The sequence below is a fragment of the Lates calcarifer genome, linkage group LG4, assembly GCF_001640805.2.
Source record: "Lates calcarifer isolate ASB-BC8 linkage group LG4, TLL_Latcal_v3, whole genome shotgun sequence".
Taxonomy (NCBI): Eukaryota; Metazoa; Chordata; class Actinopteri; family Centropomidae; genus Lates; species Lates calcarifer.
Genome location: NC_066836.1, coordinates 23,483,635 through 23,507,350, shown reverse-complemented (window position 1 = coordinate 23,507,350; position 23,716 = coordinate 23,483,635).

The following is a 23,716-nucleotide window of genomic DNA, read 5'->3' as shown; positions in this document are numbered from 1 at the left end:
AATGTGTACAATAAAAGCTGTGAGATAAACGCAAAGTAATGTTCTCCTAAAATGTTCTGACATTTTGTCAAAAGCATAGAATTTACTGGATGGTTTAAAGATATGACTAACAGAGAAGAAGTGGCCTAGTCAGTATTTTAATAAATAAATACCAGTTTGAATACTGAAATGAGCAAAAAAGGTGGAGTCTGGGGTGGAGGACAGAAAACAGCAGCTTTCATTATAAATGTGAGTTTAAAGCTTCACATCGGCATTCTAACATGATGGTGGTTGCGGTCAGCTCACACATGCTGGTGCAGTGTTGTGAGTCATTCTAGTGTTGTTCTGTTTAAGGTGCACACTGACTCATCACAAATGAACCAAATGTTGTGAATGTTTACTCTGTTCACTTGACAGCAAATCATGCCACACTTCACTCTAATTATACGCTTCATTGTGGTGGTCTGACTAGATGAGGGTTGACCATGAAGTAAATAGATCTCAGTTCATACTGCTGCTCTATCTATTCTATCTCTAGCTCTAGCTCTATCTATTATAAAAACAGAGAAGGTCTTTGACAAACAGAGGGAAGAGATGACGTGTCCTCCTGTAAATAAATCACAGGCATAAAAAAAATCAGGGGAGGGGGCAGGGAGTGTGTGATGTTTAATGGCTTCAAACAAGTTGGACCTGATCAGAGATGCAATCCTCTGCCATCAAAGTACTTCAGTTACCTTTATTAGATTGCTATATCATTGGTGTTATAGATCTGGTTGCAGTAAAATTATAACTTCATTTCAAACACTAATGACTTTCATTCAATTTTTCATTTGTTTTGATCATTTTAACCATTCCAAAAAATTAAGGTGAATCATATTTTTATGAGACAGATTTATACGAGTCTGATTTGAATCCCCTGAGTGCACCTGCTGTATTGATCCTCTCTTGGTTAACATTCAAGACAAAGTGTGAAAAGAGGAAAAGAAGGTGATGTCCTCAGTGTGTCAACAAGTCAGTTCTGGTTCTTCATGGAAGAATAGTTTAGTCACAGTTGAAGCAAAGGGCGAATATCGACCCTCCATTCGTCTACTTAATTACTGAACAACAACTACATGATGAAGTGATAAAGCTGAAGTGCAGTAGTTCACTTTAGGGACACAAGAAGATGACTGACATCACTGTGGTCTATAGAATGAGATGTTAACAGTTAAGAGTCCCCCTTATGACAATGGACAGGAAGAGAGCTGCTGTAGTGAGAAAATACTGAGCTGCAAAGCACTGATTTTACACCCGTGACAATGTAGCCAGCTTCACTAAGCATTTCAAGATGTTAATTGTCAGTGTAATGAACCCACCACACTCAAAAGACATCAATGGCTGCAGCCTTATTAATGGCCATCATAGTATGGTACTATGGTAGTTGTCCTCATTAAAAACAACATCAAGCTGGTGTACAGTCATAAAACAAACATATAATCCTGACTGAAACAGCTCTGCACCATGAGATTCAGCATAGACCACATCACATCAGACATGGTGCAGGTTTTCTTCCAGCTGGAGTGCAGTTCACCAGCAGTGTTCTCAGAGCTGCTGCTGGTGACCAGGACTTTTATTACAACAATATTACTGAACACAACAGTAGTCTCCTTTCGATATCTTCCCAACAGTGGAAAATAATTCATGTTTTTTGTGACTTTGTACATACCTAGTGATGTCTCTCTCCACCTTATAAATTGCTAATGAGGTTGCTTACCATTCAGTGAGATCATGCACTTTCAGCAGTCTTTCCATGTGATTTTTATGAACACCCAAGTAACTGAAATGTCTGGGTTCTGGAAGACCATGATCTATAGTGCCATCATGGATCAGGACAGTGATCTGATTTCAACCAGTACTGATAGGAATCATCGCTAAATTAAAATTTTAATTACACTATATTTAAGTGTAAACATAAATATATTTTTACCTAGTGGAGTAAAAATGATTGGTTGGAAACACACATTGTGGTCACACTGTTGCTAAGTGACTGCAAATTGTTACTTGCTCAAAGCTGTATTATTTATGGCTTCTCATTTTCTTAATTTCTTACTTCTGCGGTATAAATGTGTTTTTAGAAACAGCTCTCTGCTGTGTCAGGAACCTGTAAAGGGAGACCCGCACAAATCAATCAGTGATTTAAAGAGCTTTTAAATAAGACACAGGGCAAATGAATTAGCACTCATGACAGATTTGTAAAGCTGCTGCACAGGTCTGACAGCAGTTTCAGTTCATTAGAAGTAATAATTTGTTTTGGGAGGTTTTGTTGCACTAAAGAGGATGTGCTTTTTGGCAACTGAACAAGGTGTCTGATTGTAAGGCTGTTAGTGTTTACTCTTATTGTATCTTGTTGCTCTTATATTGTGACTGCAGCTGGCAGGTCATTTTTTCTTTTGTTAATTTTGTAATGTGTGTGTATTGTGACAAATGTAGTACATTACTCCAAGGTTGCCTATGGTATTGGTATTGACTCATGACTGTACGCTTACTGTGGTTAACTGTAAAATCAGGACAGAACTGAATGCTGTATGAAAAACTGAATTCAGAAGAAAGCTCTTTCTAACAAATATGGTTCAACTGGAAAAGGACTCTGGTGATCTTGCTCTATGGGCCCTGTAATACAGAAGCCTGCAGAAGGCTGAAAGACCTTTTTTCCCAATTCAACCTACAAGCCACTGTCATAGAACTGAAAAGAGCACCAGTCTTCATTTCTTAAACATCCATGATCTGCCAGCAAGTTTTCTATCTCTGAGTTCATTAAATGACTATTAAACATCAGTCAAATTAAATGAACTGAAAGGTGTGCATGTGTAATGTGAAGCTGTTTGGCTTGTATTATCAGACTGGCTGATCCAACCCGCAGCAGGAGATCAACAGAATGAAACAGAAATCCAGACCAGCACCAGATATCTCCCACCATGCTCAGCGGCTCTCTGCTTCTGGGCATTTCTTTCAGGACTGATCTGTTATACTGCCCTAAAAAGCCAAAACACAGCAACTAGCTGGCAGAAATATTTGTTAAAACTCAGCAAAGACTAGAGTCTAACTGCTAGACATCTTTAAATTATGATAAAAAAATATTACACCCTAGCAATATTTAAAAAAACAACCCAATATCCCCACTTTTACCTATTTCTGGAATTGAAAAATCTATTCTGATGCTGTAACATCTTTGTAACTGAATTTATCATAGCTGTAGCTGAGTCTTAAATTATGCTGTGTGGAGAAATAGTTGCCAGAAAAAGTAGCTAAAAGCTAGTTAGGCTGTCAGGACAAAGAGCTGAAGAAGAAACGTTTTGTTTGTAGATACTGTGTTTTCCCTGCACCCTTGGGATAGCTCAGTAGAGTGCAGTATCTACATGGGTTTTAGATTTTGATTAAGCTCTTTGACAATTATTAACAATAAGCAAAAACTTATGAAACTACATGGATCACTCAGGGCAGGGCAGGTCAGGTCTAGACCCAGACCTGCAGTACCTGACTGACAGTAACACCTACTCCAAAATCTCCCTGTCATGGTAGTTTAGGGATTAGTCAGGCACTGCTCAGAGGCCAGGAACAGCTGGAAGTCAAACAAAAGCAACCATGATGTCTTTCTCATCATGTCCAGAGAGCTGAGCAGCAGTGAGGGACAGTCAGTCAGATCACTAACATGTCTGCTTACTGTTTTCACTGCTCTGGTTTACAGACTGTCAGGCACCAGACCAGCTGGCACTCTACGACCACTGGCCTCGAGAGAGATGCTGTGTAATGTGCTGGCACTGCAAAGTCAATATAGAGTAATTCCTCAGACAGTGAACACAGATAGTATGTCTATCCTCCACCAATTTTATACATCAAGGTCAGTTTTCTAGTTGTGGGGGATTTTGTCAAGTCTCAGAAAATAATACTGATCAGCATCCGTTGCTTGGGTTTGAAGGCTACTACTTTTTTTCATGAAGTCTTTGTTACAAATGTGGCTGTTTATCAAAGTAAGGGTCTATCAAAGAGATGCCATCAAGATGCACTGTGGAAATAGTAGGATTGAATGAAAAGATTTTTAAACTTGACCCATGCTAGGGACTAAAAGTCTGTATTTTTCTACAGCAGCAGATTTTCACCACTGAACTTGTAATATCTATCTTAAACATCTTTTGTGTCCTGTACAGTTATGCTCAGGTTAATTCATACAAAGAGAGGAAGAGCAGAAATACAGCTCATAGGTGTTTGGTCAAAAGTTTAAGAAAATGTTTTAAAAATCAAAAGATCAAAAAGTTTTACAATTACTTTTTTAGAATTAGTATCATGGCAGTAAAACAGTTTTGTCTGTAAGTTTTCAATCACTCCTCGAGGTATATTATACAGCAGATAACCATAACAACTTTGGACCCTTTCATTAATCACTCCCTGAAGACATCTAGATCAAATTTTGGTCTACAGCGTAAGCTGATTATTTTCTTTTTATCTGTATTGTAAAATGTATTTGCATGTTTAAAAACTGAAAGGTGAGGAGCATCACAGAAAGTCTATGAGCAGCTCATGTTGCCTATTCCTGCTGCTGCTGGTTGTAATTCTGAACCCAACTGTAGAAAAAAGTTGTGGTCAAGAAATGTGCTTGGAGATTTCTAGTCTGCTTCTACTCTACAAATGTTTTCATTATATGAACTGTGACAAGGTGTCAGAGAAGGACACATTATCAGTTAAGAGATCAATCCCAGTGTTTATCCCAGGATTTAAATAATTTATGAAGGTATCTACACAGTGCCAGCTGTGTGTTATACTACATAGATTTTCAGAGAGATGTGATGGTGTGTCTGAACTATTGAGTCGACCTGAGCAAAGGGAAGTGCAAAGAGAAATAATTTACTTAAAGTGTGTAGAATGCTTCAGCCTTGTGCAGTATGCAAGTGGTTGTAAACATTCATTTAGTTCCTTGTGTGCCACAGCATTGCCAGTCCTACCCAGCAGAGGCATATTAACCTACATGGTCGGATCTTATATCAATGTGTCAGGCTGAGTGGGTGCAATGGAGAAGGTTCAGAAGATTTTTTAACATTTAATTTAACTTAATTTTATTTTGGAAGCACCATCACTGCTCACAGCAGCAGCAGTTGACTCTAGTAACTGCTAAACAAACCATGGGTTAAAGTGAATTTGGACAAATCTGATTAAAAAAAAAAAAAGATTTAACTGAAAGACTGCTTCTTTTTCCTTAGATAATTAAATTTAAGAAATGCTAACCTGCTTTACATTCTAAAGTTGTTATGGTCAAAATGTTGGCCAATGGTTACTTTTTTACACAGCAGACACAGAGTAAATTTAGCCTTGATTGAGAGATGTGTTGGTGTCCAAGTCCAGTTTTCTCTCTCTTTTCTGATCTGGTTTTTGTCTCCTTAATGATTAAAAGTTCCATTATGTTCACCAGTCTTTAATTGTTTCTGCTGTTTGGTGCTGGGCAAGTAGTGTAGAAAGAGTTTATTGGAGCCTTTTCACTGAATCAGGTCCTCCAAACTAAAGTACCACATAGGTCTCCTTCCTCACATACGACCCACGGGAGTGTACCAACAGTAGACATTCAGGATCTTCATCGTCCACAACATAATAAACAACAACAATAATAAATACACTATTTATTATTGTTTCCTGCCATTCCTTCTTGCCTTGTTTCCTTCTAATACAATCACCTGGCTTTCCTTGCCCATCTGCACAGCTGTTCTCACTCTGCTAATTGCCCAGCCCTGACTACCACACCCACCTCACCTGTTAGTGACCTGCAGTCAGCCATGGACTATAAATATCTGCCCTCTGCTCACAGTTACTGTCAGTTCATCTTGTTCCTAAATTCATGTGTTCCCATGAGGTTCTGGACTGTGATGTTCTCTTCCAGTCTGTTGCGCTTTGATTTATGTGCACCCCAGCTTTCTTCTTCGCCTTCCCTGTTGTCTGCACTGCCTGTAAGTTTACAGTCGCACAATCAAATTATTTGACTGTACTTGCCTGCCTCCTCTGCCTGCCCCTGATGGCCTCAGGCTTGACAGTACAAACTGACCATTATGGACTTCACTTCCTAAAGGTGAAATGACTTTTTGTTGTCATGGTTACAAAAACGAATAAGGTTGTGAAACAGTCATGGATTAAAAAAAAAAAAAAAAAAAAAAAAAAAACAAGGTTTTACACCAGATACATCAGCTGTCTAACGTGACTGTCCTGTGTTTTGTCAATCCAACCATCCAACTCTGACTAGCTCCGAACATAGACTTTGTTTCTCCATGTACTGTGTCACCTGACCCTCCTCTTTTGCTCCCATCTTAGAGTGATGCAAGAATGAGTTTTAAAACAGTGAATTAGCATTTTAGCACGTCCCAAAGTCAGTGGGTTTTTGGTTTAATGTCTGAAATAAAGTCTGCGATTTTAACACAAGCTCAAGACATTTTCATGTTTTATTCTACAACATAAAATATGTCAGTGAACAAAGCATTTCTGTGTGGCTGCTCTGGCAAACCACCTGTCTAAGAAGAAAGGCTTTTGTAGAGGAGGTAAACGTGCTAAATGAAATTACAAGTTGGAATCTTAGTGGTGGAGACACTGACGTCACTGACATTAGCTTTTTCCTTCTGATGATTGTATTTAGATAAAAATAACAGAGGTTTTCATTTGTGAAGATTATCTTGCTGAACAAAACGTCAGTATCACAAACTTTTGTTGATCACTGAGCTCTTTTTCTGCAATAATCCAAAAACCAATGGAAAAATCCTATTGGCTCTTTGTCGAGGGTTGGCCTACAAAACTTCATCATCCCTGCACCACTCCACTACTACAGCCACTAGAAGTCATCTAACAATAAAATGTAACCATGGGTGGGAACAAGCTGCTTGTTTTTTACAGGACGACAGCTTTTCAGGAGTTGTAAAAAAACAATAATTGTAAAAAACAACGCTGTAGCTCAACTGCTCACTGCTTTTGGAAACCATGTTCATGAAAGCAGAGTCCTCAGGCAATAGAAAACAAAACAAACTAAAATGCATCAGAGAGCTGATAGGAACTGTCATGGAGTGCAGTGGAGTAATAATTCTCTGTGGGTTTGTTACAACAGGGGACACCTCCAACTCTACAATTAGCCTTTTATACATTATCAGTGTAAAAATAGTGACAAAAATAATGGGTGTAGCTTTAATGTTTAACGCGCTTGAATGATTTTGAATGAATGAATGTACTCTATAACATAATTCTCTGCACACTCTGTTCCATCAGTTTAGTGTGTGGTTAAATTAGAATTGAAAGTTTCCCTCCAGACACATTGTAAAACTATGTAAAAATACTACATGCTTAAAGCACGTCTTCCTTATTAAGAACTTCTGGTAAGTGCATCAGTGAATGGTAAGTGCATCTTTTATTTCTGGATGTTGTTAGATTGTGACAGAAGCCAACACGGCATTAATGGTATAGTGCAAGCTCTCTGTACCCCTGTTGTACCCCTGAGGTTTCAGGTTTCTTAGGCCCCACCCTGCTTGTTGATGGGATTGATTCATTAGGTATGTGACGTTTGAAACACAGCCTGTCTGACTATTTCATTCATGATATGTGTCATATAAAAAACACTGAAAGGCTAAAGACTTTATTTTCATTGGATGGGGTCTTTAAGATGATGACTTTTTGCAGGTGTATATGATGTGTATCAGTGGAGAAATTGTTATGGCTAAATTTTATGAAATTAATTTCTCTAGATGACCTTGAAAAACAATAAAAATTTTGTTGTTCTCCTCTTTCATTGTTCTTCACACTTTGTCAGACAAAAGACACATTCACTTGATCACACCTACTTTATGGATATCAAGAACTTCAGATCACATAAAACATGGTAGGTTTTGTCACAAGGGCATGTGATGAAACAGACTGTCTTAATATACTCTGAGTGTGTTCTCACTGTAAATGACAGAGGCATGTCAAAGCTGCCCTCCTTGTAGTCCAAGGTCAACACTGAAGGAGCACAGAGCAACTGATAAGTGAGGGACAGGGGAAAGGCAAAAGAGTACATGTGTGTGTGTGTAAAACCAATACTGTAACTATTATCAATGCTAGCTGAACCTGGTTATGCTTTGCTTCAATGAAAACTCTCCTGCAACATCTTGTAAATGGACAGAGGGTAGCGCAGGAGATTTGGAGGCATGGGCATGTTTTAGTTTTTCTTCAACCACTTTACAACTTTCAGGATGTGTTGTTTTTTAAATATTTGAAGAAGTTACTTGTTGTTGCTGCTGTGTGGCACTTTCTTGTCACAAATTGTGCACCTTATTGAATTTTTTATCTCCTGATAAGAAGTAACACAAAACCACGCCGTGTTTCCTTCCTGCCTTTCTCCATATCTCATGTCCGATGTCAAAGTGTGCATGACTACACTCTCAGTTCTCACAGTGACACAGGCCAGCTAATACATCAGGGCTGTTTTGGCACAAACATTGTACAAAACAATTGAAAACATTTGGAAATGATACAGTTTTGTATATATTGTCAACACTGAGCTGATGTGGTGAGGACGGCGCTGAACTGGAGGGCAAAGTTTTCAAATTACCTATGGTCACAAGATCTCAGAATGAGATCGCAGACACAAGTGGCTGAAATAGGTTTCCTCCATAGGGTCTCTGGGCTCAGCCTCAGAGACATCTGGACCATACTTGGAATAGACTTGTTCCTTCACATCAAAAGGAGCCAGTTGAGGTGGTTTGGGTATCTGATTCGGATGCTTCCTGGGTATTGTTCTTTGGATGTTTTCCAGGCACATCCAACTGGGAGGAGATCCTGGGACAGACCCAGAACTGACTGGAGGGATTTTATTACATATCCCATCTGGCCCAGGAGTGCCTCTGGATGTCCAAAGAAGACCTGAAAAATAAATGTTGCTTAGGGAAGGTACATCTGGAATACCCTAGGTGGCCTGATGGTGCTGCAACCCGACCTCAGATAAACTGAAAAAAATGGCTTAGTCATTGACTACTTTACTTTATAAAGAAATTTATAGTATTTAACTCATTTCCAAGCATTGCTTATTGGACAGTGTCCTTGAGTGGCCAGAAAGGCGCTTATAAATAAAATGTATTATTATTAATATTATTTCTGTCACTGCCCAGGTTACATGTCATTGACAGTAGCACGGGTGATATTTTGTAAATTTTTCAGATCATTTATCATCACTACTGACAGTATTAAATTGATATTGACATTGCTGTTGTTAATGTTGTTGATTGCTGACAGCAGAAAGAAATCAGGCTGTGCTGTGTTTATTCTTTTTACTCTTGAATGATATTTTTGAGAACAGGTATGTGGCACTTCAACTGTTTGATTCCTGTGTTCTAGGACAGTCTAGCATAAAGGCTCATGTATTTGAAACACAAGACCATCATCCAAACTTGTCACAGTTCATTCATGTATTCATTCATTCTCCTCCTGCCTTTGCCATTATCATTGACTCACTTGTCATTTCATACCACTCCCTCCTTACCAGCCCTTCCTGTCTTTCAGCCACCTGACCCCTCCACCTAATCATCTGTTGCTCATTCAGTTATCACTTCCTAGAATATATACTAGCCCAATTCCACCTAGTTTCTGCCAGATTGTTTATTGTGCTTTCCCCTGTAGCTTTCCAGTCTTTCTTACCTGTTTTTGCCTGCCTGTTTCACCCCCCTGCCCAATGTGCTGATTCTTTATTGGTGTGTCTGCGTCATGAAATTGAGTCCTTAGAGCAAAGGCTTTTGTAAAGACTGATGTTGTTAACTGCTGATGTTTAACAGATTGCCATGGCCACTTTAGTTCAACATGCAGTGCAGCACAGGCTGATGGGATTTGTTTCACAGCTATTTGATCATAAACCAAAGCAGTGGACAAATTTGACTCAGGTGGAAAGTTAAGAGATTACCACAGTGTTACCACAATTCATTTTTGAGAGGGGCATAAAATTTTATGATAATCCATCTCAGATATTTCACTCAAAACCAGGACTAGATCACCAAAGTCAGTAGGTTTCATTCTCTGTGGACCATGAATATCTGAATAGTGATCTGAATAGTTATTGAGATATTCTGGTCTGGACCAAAGTGGTAGACTGATGGACAGTCCATCATGGACTGTAGCACATGTGCACAATTCTAGGACATAACCTGTTGCCTGTGATGGCAATTAATTATATTAAGTAATTTATCATTTATAATTCATAATTAAAAGCTTAAAGAGCTGTTGGTTTGCCACAGTTTGTCTCCTTTTGATCTGCTTAGATTAATTGTAGCAGATCAGGGTTCTATTACCTGCTGAATCCAAAGTCAAGAATGAAGCAGAGCTAAACAGATGATGAATATTAATATTATTATGAATATTATTCTCACTGAGCATAGAAAGTCATATGTGACCACCAAAGCAAAGTTTTACCTTCAGTGTGACCCATAGTCCATAGTATTATCATCTTGGCTTTAGTTTACAATTTGCATTATGCTCCTCATGATGGCTGTGGCATGGAATTGTATTCTCATAAGCAGATCTAAACAAACACTTGGGGTTTTAGTTTTTGATTAGGAGCAAGAGTACACCCCATCATCTCATCATGGATTCAGTCTCCAGGCAGAGTTTCTTCTGTGAAGCCAATCTGAGAATGTATATATGGTGAAGACAGTTTATGGCCTTATCAGATATTTAGAAGCCTATAAAAAGTCCCTGTCCCAGGAATACCCATCCCAGAATTAAAATGACTTGAATTTCCTAAGCACGTTACACTGTTACTTATGACTGTAGAGTTAGTCATAGCTGAGGCTGAGATACATAGAACAGATATGAAAAATGTACAACAAGCTGCAACCACAAATTACATTAACCCAGTTCATGACACACAAAGTGACTGGATCCAATGGGAGATGAGGCTTTTCCAAGTCTTCTTCAGTGTGGCTGTGTCACTATTTAGAGCACTTGAGGTTACACTTGAGGTTACACATGCATGGCAACAAGGCTACAACCCTCTCACCAAACAGCCCCAATATGATGCATTGCAACTACAATTTAAACCCAGCCACATGATGTAGTAATCATAGCAGCACTACCAATAACAATAACAATACAGAAATACACACACCTTAAAAACATGAGACATTAGAACTTCAAGTACATGATGCACGTTAAATAACTCATGAGTGCTTCGGCTAGATTAATGAGTAATAAGTACTCAGAACTGTTTTACTGCAATGCTGCACATGAACAAGACCCCTGATACTTCCTCTACACACACACACAAACACACACACCCACTTGTACTTTTATCTCTGTGAGTAAATCATTAATCCCCCCCCCCAACCACCACAACTAAATGCCTAATTCTAAGTCTAACCTTAGCACTAGAACCAAGTCCTCAAACAGCCCTTTGTGTGTCAGAAAGCAGAGACTGGCCAAAATAGGTTCACTAAAAGTGTCCTCACTCCCTGTATGTAACACTCAAACGGGTCCCCACAAAGATAGCCATACAAGTGTATGCACACACACACACAGTGATACATGGCTTTACTTTAGTACCCTGGTGTGACTCCGTCTTAACTCTGATATTTTATTACAAGAGGCGGTCAATGAACACTGGCTGCACAGCATTCATGTTTAATGTGACAACTACTGTCAGGGTTCATCAAAAAGTCTGCACACGCACACATACACACATAAATGCAGACATATGCGTGCACACAACACACACATGACATGACACACATCAACAAAGTGCATGCACACAGAAATACACTTGCAGATGCATGCTGGCATGTAAGCACACCTAAAAACACAATACAATCACACACACAGAGTATACTTTAACTCCACATGTTGACATGGATCATGACATTTGCAATATGGCCAATTTACTATAAATTATTGCATCTGTTTTCACTGTGGGCTAACTGGAAGCTTAAATTGATTTATTTACTTTTTTTTCTCTTTTTTTTTTTGGTTTTGTTTCTTTGCTATATGTGGATTGTTTTGACAGGTATTTTTTAATTCAGTAATGTAGTAACTCAGGAGTGAGCTATTTATGTTTTTTTTATTCCAGTATTTATTCCAATCTGCCTTTACACAGCAGACAAGCATGGAACTTGGGCAGTGCTTCAAGAAAAGGTTCTGAATTTCTCAGGAGATCCTTCCTTAAAATACTTCCGATGGAACCAATGGGGAACAAATTTTATAGGGCTTGTTTGGTGCAAAACTGAATTGCAAAGTTTATCTGAAGTTAATATACAAATACTTCAGGAGAGCAAGTTATAAAAAAATAAATGAATATCTTCCAAAGTTACACCCTTTTTAGTACTTAATTCTTTTTCTGTGCAGGTATCAGTCTGCTACAAGGAAACAAGATTTACAGACTAAGTTAATCTGCAATCCACTGGGAATTAACCTTGACAAGAAACAGCAACAAAAAACAGGCACCTGATGAAACTACAAACAAACCACAAAAACATGCAGCAACATGTCTACCTCACTGAACTGCTGCAGCTCACACACAGCTTTACTTAATAAAGTGTGAGTTAAAGTGTCACAACCAACCTCTCCACCTGATTCTGAATAGCTGGTCAGAACCCTCCTGTGCTCTTCAACATTAGGCCTGGTATGTGTCAGGTGCACCAGCTCTTCACCGTCAGGTGAAGGCACATGTCCAGTGCTCTTCAGGATAAGGAGGTGAAGGAGAGTCTGATGTGGTTGTGACAGTAACTGTTGTGTCAAAAGTCAAACTCAATACAGCTAACTCCATAATGTGTGTTCACAGTGTTCACCTGTGTGTCTACCTCTGAGCTGCTGCAGCAGTGTCCACACCTCCAGTACTACTGTAGCTCTATCTTTGATAATGGACATAATTAATAGAATGATTGACTGATTTTGTATTATTAACCCTCCTTCAGAGAGAGAGAGGGCAAGAGAATGGGAAATACTGGCCTCCATATTATGTTCTGTTAACTCATTGACATAATATAAATATAACCTGGGCCTTATGCTGGTGAGACACAGGTATGCTCACTGGTTAGCCCTGGCTCTGAATTGCACTGGGTGTCGGAGAGTGCTGAAGAGCCAGTGTTCCTCAGCTTAATGTAAAGTAGCCTGATTTAGTTGTGATACTTTGTAGTTATTGTGTAGTTACTTTGAGTTATACAGTCTCATGATTAATGACTAATCAGTGTATAATGTAGGCTATTTAATCAATGTAATTACTCTAATGTTATCTTGCTAGCTAATAATCAGCTTCGCAGTGATATTTGAGTTAGATGCAGTGCACGTCATGCTTCAGGGAGAAAGCCTATCTGTTGTCATGGCTCTGTATATATACTCTTGTATTTCATGTGCACATTTGGATTATTTTGATCGCATGTTTAGAAAAAAAGCTATACTTACATGTAAAAGTTAATTTTAGGTTTTTCTGAAGTGAAGAAATTGATTTGTTCTTACTAAATGAAAGGAAAAAATCTTTGTCAATGATATCATAGATGTGATTTGAGAAAAAAAAGTTTAAATCATTAGCGTACAATCAAATAACTTTATTTATTAGAAAACAAAAAGAACATAGCCTGTTCTGGAGCAGGTTAGCTGATAACCAGCTGATTTACCTCGATAAACAGTGAACCACCGTGGTAACCCCTAAAAGTTTCACCTGAAATTACCTTGCTAACCTCAAATCCTGCTTCAGGGCCTCAGGATTCACTGTGAGCTTCAGGTCTGGAAAATATCCTGACAACTGATCTACCCAGCAGATATGTGTGGCACCAATCAGAGAACCATCACAGTCAGCAAGTAGTAAATCCATTCGGGTGTGGGGAGACTTTTTGTTGATGTCTTAAAGAAACTGTGAACTGTCAGTTGTTTTTTGCACAACCTTACAATGACATTGCTACTGTCTAATGAACCTTCACAGACCACAGTGACAGGAAGGTAGTATGAGTCTATGCGATGTGGTGGTGGAACCACCTCTTTTAAGACCTCAGTGCTGTCCATAGATAGAAAGTTCTTATATGCATGTTCAGTCACAAAATGAAAAGTCTGCTTTTATTTTTAGCCATACTAACCACTGGACTGAGATCCCCACCCAATCTGACTTCAGAAAGGTACAAGGGTTTCTAAATTTGACAAGAATTCTGCTTGAAGAGTGACCTGAACCTTCCCAGTTTAAAATGATGGAATCTAACATTCTGATGTTAATGTGCTAAATTAGGCTAAAGTCCACGATATTCTCACCTTCAAGTTTTCATCTACCATCCAAACTGACTTTTTAGCTACTGAGCAACCATCTTGTCATGATGTTTGCCAGACAAAACATTGTTTCTCACACTATAGGTCAGATCAGTGGGAGCTTTAACAAAGCTCAGTTGTCTGCTGTCCAGCACCCTGGAGAACTTCACCAACCCCCACCCAACACATATTCTCTCCCTTTCCTCTCAAGGGCTTTGGGGGTTTAGCACCATATGGATCAAATCCATTAGCAGACACTTTCAGGCCCATTTATGTTAATGCTGATATGATCAATGTTCCAGTCTGTGATTCATTTTAAACAGTTCCTTAATTAGACCTTGACCTTGGAGTCAAGTACAGCAGGGATAGAATCTGTTAAAACGGTAATGCTGTGGAATTAAAGGAAGAAGTGTCGGGAGAGACAGTGAGATGATAAAAGCCTTCAAAAGATGTCAGTAATGAAATTCTGCTATACACCAAAGTAGTGCTGATAAATCTTTGGTTGCTGTGTTTTCTTGTGTGTTCAAGCCATTCAACACCTACATGAGTGGACATTTGCCTCAGATGAACTTTTACATTACATTTATTTGTTGTTTTAATATATTTGCAAGAAACAAAAATAATTTACACTCAAACTAGAAGGAGAAGGCTGACATTATCCTGTATGAAAAGACCAAGATTAGTAATGCATTAGTCTATCTCTCAATACAATGTGATCATTCAACCCCAAGTCCACTGGTTGCTGCTGAAGGACTATTTTCAATGGTGGATTGATCCACATTTGGTGCTTGACTGAGTATTTGGGGCAGCAGGACAGTATATGTGGGATTTAGTCAAAATAAACTATAGTGTGTGTGTTCATGGTAAACATGTCACCCAGTGCAAGAGTGTGGTGTTTTTCTGGAGTGTTTGGACAACAATGGAACTCTATGGCTCTGTCAGGCTTTAAGTACACACACACACACACAATCAGTAGGATACATTGATTGTTGGTTTAGATCTTTTTGCAGGATTTGATGGAGCTTGGTGCACTGCAGCTTATGAAAAGACATGAAGAAAATGTCATTTCTTTGACAACACAGTAAAAACAGACAAATGCATGGTAAATACAGAAAATACAAACAAAGAGAAAAATGCAAAAAGTTGAACATGACACAGTTTATAAATGATTGCATCTACCGCCAAATGATGAGGGAATACCTTTGCCATGAAGGGTGTACCTGGTCTCCAACAATGGTTAAGCAGGACGTGTCAAAATCACATCTACATAAATGCTCAGAGCATCACTCTGCCTCCATCAGCTTGTCTTCTTCCCATAGTGCATATTTCATACTGACCGGTTAAAGTTTAGCTCAGCCTATCTTTTGTTGTCCTAAAGGTTAGACTATGGTGAAAGCAGTTGATCGTGAGGTCTGTGAATTATTAAGAATAGCCATAGATAGACATTCATTCTATATCACTTATCCATTAAGGGTTGCCAGGACTGGCTGGAGCCTATTCCAGCTGACACTGGGCAAGAGGCAGGGTACACCCAGGACAGATCCAAGGAATCCTTCACACTCACATTCACACCTATGGGTAATTTAGAGTCACCAATTAACTTACCACTGCACCACCATGCCCTCCTAGCCAAGACATTGTTTTTGGAAAAAAAAGGCCTTAGTGCTAAATTGCTGCTTAAAACACTGCAATGTCTTTTCATTGCTCTAAGCACTGCAAACAAAATTCCATTCACCTTCATTGGGTGTTGACAGATTTCTCAAAACGCCCTCAAACAAAAGTGACACTTCTTACATAGGTAGATTTATGCTTTTGTGATTTGGGTGAACTGACCTCAATAGACACCATTGTAACAGCTTTAACATTAGAAAAATACTGTCCATGATCACAACAAAAGATTACTCCCCTGCATCTAGCACTTTAAATCTTTTAATTTGAGGTTGCTTTTTTAGAATATGGTGATTCCAGTCTTGTTGCTACAGTGACAAATAGTTAACTATATATTCCAGCAATCATTTTCAAAGACTAAAATGTCACTTTCAAACCATAACAAGGGAATTATTTTCAGATAAAATTGACAGTTGTGTCATGAGTGGGATGAGAAAAACAATTGCAACTAATGAAAAAGTCTGTGTGTGTGCATGTGATTGGGTGTAGGTACAGATTACGATAAAAATAGTAATGTGTCTATCTATCCCCCTGTGTGCAGCCCTGCTGCTCTTATTGCATTACACATGTGAAAGAGCAAAGTGTGTCTGCAATCCATCCACAATTGGTTCACATCTGCTGACTTTGGTAATGGCTGATCTTAAATCTGATAGCCATTTGGTGTGTGTGTGTGGTGGGGGGTGGGGTGTACATGCCAGAGGGGTGAAACAGCAGGGATAGAGAGCCCCCAGAGAGGGAGAAAGACCACTTAGCCTGCAAGGGATGCTGGATGTGTGTATGCTGTTTTAAGTCTTTCTGCAGTTTAGCTGTCCGTCTGTTGCCTTGTGTCTGACCTCAGGGCATAGCCTCTCAAATAGACAGTTTCATCAAACAGCCAGCGGGAATTGGGTTTGGACTATCACTGGTCTTATCTAAAAACCTCATAAGTTTAAGGTTGACATGGCTGTGTGGTTAGTTTCATCATTCTGTGACTTGTCAAAGCTGCTTGGATAAAATTGTATGTTTTCACAAATACTTGACCTGATTTATACATGGAAATATTTTGATGCCTTGCTATGCTGCAGGCTGTTTTTTGTAGGTAAAAGCTTGCCATATGTCTATACATAACATGCACAACAAATACTATAGTAACAAGTAGCAGGGCAAGTCTGGTGATATACTTTATTTTTCTTACTGTCAACAAAACCCTTAAAAAGTCCCATACCCCGATTTTATCCTATTACCAAGTATAACCTATATATGCAAAGCCTGATTATCTTCTGCCCCCAGAACAGCTCTAACCTGTCAAGACATGGACTCAACAAGACCTCTGAAGGTGTCCTGTTGTAGCAGGCACCACAACATTCACATCATATCCATACCAGGAACATTTAATAAGACCTGTTGTTTTGGAGATGGTCTGACCCAGTTGTCTAGCCATCACAATTTGGCCCTCGTCAAAGTAACTCCGATCCTTACACTCGGCCATTTTTCCTGCTTCGAAAAAATAAAACTCAAGACTGACTGTTCACTTGCTGCTTCATATATTCCACCCCTTCACAAGTGTCATTATAATGAGTAGTTCTAAATTCTAAATATGAAACTTTATATATGTGACCAATTTTTGAAGATTTCTGAATGGAAGTTGAAAGCTACAGACAAGGTAGGAAATCAGAATTTACACATCAACATACTTACAGTATCTTCTACATAAAGGAATTAGACTGTCTACATATATCTTCACAGGCATATGGTATATTGTGCATATATACACACCCCTTTGTTTTTTGTGTCATTTTTATGTTTATTTTAGAATATATGAGCTTGTACATAAATACATGTATTCATGATCAGGTACATATATGCTTGTATGCGTGTTTGTAGATATGCCTAGTTTATACAGATGAATATGACCATGAATGCAAGAACATAAGATGTATTATTAATCTACTTCAATATGTACATTTATGTACTTCCCTGGAATTTACTGTTTACTCAGGTTAGTGAGCTCATTTTGTGTTTTACAGTTTTTAAGATCACTCACTTTGGCCTTTGCTCAGTCATCTTCATGTGAACATGTGGCAGCCATTGACTACTCAGCACTTTTTGCAGGAATAACAAACAAATTAACCTGAAAATTCCACACAGACTAAACAGAAAAAGGTACACATGGTGAATAACAACAGTATTTAAAACCTGTGTCAACTTTGTGTTACAGCTTCCTCAGAATAATTCTGATGACATAATGTTTGTAGTAACATGGGAGGCACCTGGTGAAAGTTGGTGGTCTATGTGCTGCTTTCATCCCATTAATCTGGGATGAAATGGTAGGGATGTGCAGAGGGAAGGTCTACAAGCATCTCTGTAAACAATTACTCACCAAAGTCAGAAATGTTTCAATCCTTCACACAGGGGCTTTAAAATGTGCTGCATCAAGTAATAAACTGTTGAAAAATAGACCACAAAAGTAAGTACAGCCTTATATGTCACTACTGTACATTTTCACAGTCTGTTTTGTTGGATCAAGTAAGCTCATGCTAATAAAAAACTGCTTGTTGTAGATTTGGATTGCTCCATACATCTTATTGCAAAACAAGCTGTTACTGTCACTTTCCAATTGCAGAGTGGTGAAGTCTAGGCAAGTTTTAGTCCAACTTTATGCACTGTCAAATGTTCAACACAGATGCAGTAAAGGGATGAGACACAGATGGGAGGGAGAGACACCAAGATGCAAGGGCCGGGAAAACTGTGAAATGTGCAGAACGTGAAGAAGGAGGATGAATTCAAGATCTAAAAAAACATAAGAGGAAAGCAGGGAGAAGTAGACTCATACATGGGATTCAAATCATAGAGAAGCATGCATCCTGAGAAAGCTGATTCAGAGCCAAAGAACAGAGAAAAACAGAGAATTTAGCTAGAAAATGGATCAAATTAAATGCCACTCCACCAGTAAGAGAGAGAACCTAAATCAAAAAGAAAATCTGTTGAATTTCCTCCAAAACTGGTGACAGGAGGAGAGCTCCCCAAAGAAATATTTCAAGTGTAAGTGTGAGGGAAGAACTCTGGTGTAGTTACCCGCTCACAGCAGAAATATTCCAAACTTTGTGTCTGACAGTGCTTCATAGATAAGACATAGTTGTTAGAAATGAATGAGGTCAACAGGATGAATCATTTCATTGCTTTACTGTCAAACGTTACTTTAAACCATAGGTCACCATAAACAATGAAGGCTAAGAACAAAGTTGTTTTCAATGATACTGTATCAATACCAGATGGGAGGAGGCATTGCAACTGTACACAGCACAGAGCATACAGCAACAAAAACTGTCCAGACATGCACAGATAAAGATTCATCAACGTTCCAGCATTCACTCACTGAAAATGTGCAAGATATGCTTTTCAGCACAGGGTCAAGTAGATATTTATGTGCATCAGCAGCAAACATTTCAAGATGCTGGAATGGTCAGAGTCTTTGTGTGGACAGAATGTAAGTTTCTACACCAGTTTGTGCTTGACCTGGGGACAGTTCTGCTAGGCATCAGGAATTATGAAGAGAATAGGAGGACTGTACTACAACAAATCAAATCTTGATTTATTTTTATTTTTGATGCTTGAAATACATTTATGCAGTGGAGGCACTTACAAAGCATCAAGGATAAAGCATAATACAGCCTAACTGCTTATATCCTTTAAGTGCCTTCTACATTCAACAAAATATGCAGATAATAACCTAAGAAGTACATTTCCATGTTCCAAGATCTCGTCACAATACATAACACACACTCTCAACGTAATACTAGAAAAAATTAGAAAATTATTCTAATCCAGAAAAATGTGTTTATACTCTTCAAAATCTTCAAGCTGACATCTGTAATTATCTTTCTCGTTTTTAAGGATCAATTCAGACCAGAAAGGACCTGAATTACTGTGGTGCAACACCATGCCATGCAGAGAAAAAAAAAGTTCCAAAAAGCTTGCCTGGGCTGGCCTGGGTCCAGCCAGATAGTAGTAAAGTGTGGTCACATTAGTCATTCCAACTCCATTCAAGGTAACTGACAGTTCTCTCTTGTGACCTGAATTCTAAATGTCTGTAGTTTGTTCATGAATAGAGGCCTCTCAGGGGTCCTCTTCCTTGAATGGTGAACATGGTTTAGGCCATTTCCATAACTGAAGGCCCTAAGAGAACTTCCAAGTGATATTTTTCCAAAAAAAGTGAAGTAAAGCTGCCTAAAAACGGGAGCAGGACAGAAAAGAAATCTCAGGGAAAACACTGTGATAGAACACAACCTCTTAGCACTACAGTATATATAATATTAAAGTCATAAATTACCAATATCATCACTTATTACCTCGATAACAACTACAAATTAATGTGTTACGTTGTTTATTCAGTTGTTTGTACCTGCCTGAAGATGAATGTTATAAAACACGACAGGGGTCCCCTGACACTGCTTATGCACTGGATCCAGAATTGTGATGCTACAACCCTGGCTGTATGTAGAGGTAAGTTTAATAAAGAGGATGGTTTTTTAAACAGTAATTTCAGTGTCATCTTGTCACCTCTACTCAAATCTGCTTCAGATAAAGTGCTTGGTAAAAACACTTGACAGAAAAAACTCTATACACTCTAGACGCTATTTGGGCAAAAGACATGACACAAACTTGCAATTTGTACATTCAGTGTATGATTTGTTCAGTTTGGTTAGTAATCATTCACGCTAGCTCCAGTTATTATCCAAAAATGCTGCTGGCTACAAATAGTACTACTTCTAGATACCCTTAGTATTTAAATACAACAATCATTCTTTTCATCACAGAGGATACAAAGTTTAAAATGATGTTGGAAATACAGTATATAAGAACTCATCCACATATTCCACCTTATGTGTCCGGCACACAGTGGAAGCTGAGACTAATGTGTTGGATGATTCATCCTTTAGAGTGGTGAATCCATACACAGATAAACATGAAAGCAAAACCAACCTCTGTCTCCTAAGTATTGAGTAGTGATGAAATCCAGATAGATCAGTAACCTTAGACCGACAGACACACACACACGTACACACACACTAGTCTATCCTATTAATATTCAAATGGTGGGGGTATCTGATCAGCTTTCATGTCAGAACAGCAATGTTTTAAGTAACACATTATAACATATTATTTTCTAATATGTAGGGAAACTACTCTTTGCTTTAACTTGGTCAGTAGTGACACTTCAGAAATGCTGTTTGTTGCTTTCATTTTCTTTTCAAATGACTCAGGCCAGTTTTACACTGGGTTCATTTGTTTAAGCTTGAATCTGAGGTTAGTTATCCACCATCCTCTTCAGTGGTCTGCTTTCATATCTGCTGACCAGATATGTTCCAGTCCTTTTCAGTCATAGTGTTGCAATCAGTTGTTCACACAAAACCTGCGACAGGTAGTGATGTGAAGAATGAACAAGAGTTTGAGAATGAGCTTTAATTGTGGCATACTTTTTCGTGCATTTGGCCAGTTGTTGCATGAAGTGGGCTTCATGCAACAACTGGACCAGATTAACAAAGGTGGTGGCAGCCAATGCTATTTCTAAATGTAAAAAAAAAAAGTATATATGGAGATCTTGAATTAAAGCACATTACAGTATGTTGAAGGCTGTCTTCCACTGAGCCCCTCAGTGGAAGGGCAATTGCTTGCTGAAGATCTAAAACTTAAGAACTTAAAATCCATGTAGTTAAGTATAAGTGGCAACTGACAACAATGGACATGAAAAAAATATCTGTGAAAGAGACTAGTAGGGTAGAGGTCACCAGATCTGAGATGGGTATAGCAAAATAAACTCTAGCCGACTATGGATCCTTTGTTCTAATCGATGCAGGGGTTATGTTTCTCTAGCTAAGGGTAGAATCACAGCAGTGAGGTTTGAGGGGACGAAAGCAGGTGAAATTTAGTCTATTCTAGTAGAGCTCAGAACCTCTAGGAAGATGTCAAAGTGGTGGATTAAGTTTGGCACACTAAATCCTGCACTAGCACTGAATGTCAGAATTGGACGTAAATTGTGCGGTTCAACATCGCCCAGAATGGTTGTAATTTCTAAGGATAATGGTCTGACAGCAAGATACATAATGGCTGCACTTCTTACAGTAAAAGAACATGCACTATTTTCCTTCATTTGCCTGTGATGATGATGAGTCTCATTCTGCACGGGTTCAATCAATTATGTTCAGGTTATTAATGAAAAGTATGCAGTCTGTTAATTCTACTGCACCCTCAGATACAACTTATTTGAAAATGATTCCCCTTTTTTTCTTTCTCTTTTTTTAGACTAGAACTGGAAGTCCTGTGTTGACAGAGCAAATACAGTTTGAAAATGTGATTTTTAAATTGTATTCAGTGACGCATATGAGGCTGCAGTGTGGTCCCCCACCCCACCCCCATACACAGAGACACATACACAGAAACAGGGCTGCAACAGTATAATGAGTATAGTTTATTAGAATATAAATTTCATTAGTGATTAACTTAATCAGTGATTTCATCTAAAACTGAAATGAAGCAGATGTAGGTGAGAAAGGAATTTAGAATACCTGGTCTGTAATCACACAACAGGTAATTGATATCTAAAATGTTGGCGTATTGAAGAGGAGATTGTTCCTTCCACTCAGCTATCAAAGTCCAGTGGTTTATGGATTACCTTTTTGAATACAGATCAGCCTTGATTGCTGGTGTTTCTAGTCTTTGAGTGGTGTCATGCCAACCCAGGAAAAGGGATGAATCTTAAACAATGAGATTTGACAGGGCAATAAATGAGTTGAAATACCTGTGGTTTTAGGTTGTGCTCAATAATACATTGTTTACAATGTGTGGTTGTTCATCAAGCATTTGGGCTGGTATGTGCATGCATTAGTGATTAATTGCATTGGTGATTTTATGCAAATATATGAAATAAGTAAGTGAAGCAGAGGTAGGTGAGACAGGAATTTAGACTGAGAATATTGAAAGAGTAAATTAGAATAGGCTATTACTACTTGGAGTGCAGTGACCACAAGAGGTAACTGACATCTACTGTATTGAAGGGGAGATTGTTCCTTCCACTCAGCTATAAAGTCCAAGGATTTACAAACTACCTTTTTTGAATACAGATCAGCCTTGATTGCTGTAGTTCCTAGTCTCTGTGTGGTGTCATGGCTACCCAGGAAACCAGGATGAATGTTAATTGAAGGAGAAGCACAATCATATTTGGCAGAACAATAAATGAGGTGAAATGCCTGAGGGTGGGTTTTTGGTTGTGCTCCATAAAACACTGTTTACAGTGTGTTGTTGTTGATTATGCATTTGTGCATGTACATAACTTCTTGCACTTCTTTTTCTCTGATTCAGTTTTTTCACCATTTTTTTCCCATAATCAGACATTACATATTAGCATTTGTACTAAAACATAAATTGAGTCAACAAGTCCATTTGCACTGGCTAATACCTTAAATCACCCAGGATAAATGGAAAAAAAGGTATATTGAGCATACTGTATGTTCACTTCCAACAAAAAATGTTGACAAAAACATCTTGTTTTCAACATGTTTTGTTTGTCTCACTGAATTAACTGCTAGATTTTGTGGCTATAGCATTAGGTTAGGTAGGTTAGGTAGCATTTTCGCATTAGCATTTTATCAGTGCTGTTTCCATTGTGATGAGGGCTTATTTGTTACACTGGAACCCTGTCAAACCTCTTCCTGTTTTTGTTGCTCAGCACCACATTTAGAAGTTCAACTTCCTTCACGTTTGCTCTCCACATTCACTCTGCAGCTGCACCTGGATATTCTTGTAGGCAATGGCAGGTGGACTTCCTTTGTGCTGGAAATCAAGCCTTTAT